The sequence below is a fragment of the Petaurus breviceps genome, unplaced genomic scaffold, assembly GCF_028583685.1.
Source record: "Petaurus breviceps papuanus isolate PSGF00001 unplaced genomic scaffold, PetGlider_PUasm1.0 171, whole genome shotgun sequence".
NCBI lineage: Eukaryota > Metazoa > Chordata > Mammalia > Diprotodontia > Petauridae > Petaurus > Petaurus breviceps.
This window is the reverse complement of record NW_027185754.1, coordinates 14,781,827-14,783,300: the sequence shown is the minus strand read 5'-3', so window position 1 is coordinate 14,783,300 and position 1,474 is coordinate 14,781,827.

Sequence of the window (1,474 nt, the reverse complement as noted above, 5' to 3'; positions counted from 1 at the left end):
GCCTCTTCTAAAATGTAAAGGAATAAAATTACAGAAGGCAAAGAGTCGGCAGCCAGCAACAATGGACTTCGAACCGTCCCTGTCCCCTAAGAGTCACTTCCTCATCACAAAGAAGAGATTCTAATTCCTTCATGCCAAAAGCTTAGTACTTGCAAGTGGTTTTGAAACGTCCCTAGATTTGGCAAATGCCCCAGGATAACCCAAGAAATAAGCAAGAAGAAACTCCTCTGGATCATAAATTTCTGGAATTTGAACCTGTCTCCAGCCAAATATGTTCCTCTGGAGAGAAAATCCAAAAAGACAGCTCTTGGAGCCAGTAGGCAAAGAAGTCATATTACTCCAATTTATCAAAGAATTCTCCTTGGCAGGTGACAGAGTCCTCTGACTCGAGGTGAACATGCAGTAGCCGAGTGCCAATTGGGGAAACATCCCCTTAGTATGAAAACAAAGCCAGGCGCAAGTTAAAAAATGTCCTTAGACAAAGCATGATTTCAAGTCACTCAGCATCCCCAAAACCTATGCACTAAAGGGTACCTGATGGCAGAACTAATTCTTTACCTATCCTTTTATCTTTTGTGTCAACAACATCTGATTTGGGGTGGGGAGGCCAGAGTCTCACAGCTCAGCACTAAATGAAAACCTAACTGGGGCCACCTACATTTACTTCACAGACCATAAACATTTTTATCCATTTTCTGAAATTAAACTTCCCCATTTTTCATTATCAAATTTTGAGCTGGTATCATTTCCCCCACACCGGCGTGAAGTACTCGTTTACAGTGCCAGAGATTAATATTAGGTGTTTGTAAAAGGAGAATATTAGCTTCTCCCTTATATCTGTCAGAATTAATAACTTCCCTATCACAGATAACTCCAGGTCAATATTAGATTCGCAGATGGGGCTGGGAATAAAATGTATGGAAATATAACATCTCATTTGTACGTATTCAAAAGAGGAACTTTCATTATTGAAATTTGGGCTGCAACTGTTCAAAGGTCAAAAGACTGTGGACCGAAAATAACAGCCATATGGCCCAGCAGTCCAAACAGAAGATAAATCGGAGACCAACTCTTGGGAAGGCAAAGGACACAGGAGTCTACTGGTGTGGAGGGCAGAAGGGATTACAAGGGATTGCTATAGCACAGAAAAGGAAGAGGTCGCCATGCTCCCCCATCAGTTCACTTCTACCTTCCAAGTTCCTAGAAAGAGCCCACATTTCACCACAGGCAGCTAGATGGCACAGTGAATGCCACCATATCCTGAATCAGAAAGATAGGAGCTCAAGCCCATCCTCAGATGATGGTTCCTAGCTGTATAATTCTGGGCAAGTCACTCAAAAACTTCTGCCTGCCTCAGTTTCCTCACCTGTCCACTGGTGAGCATAATAGCACCTACCTGCCAGTGTTGTCATGAATATCTAATGAGATAATATTTGTAAAGCATTTTTGGAACCTTAAATTGTTATATAAATCC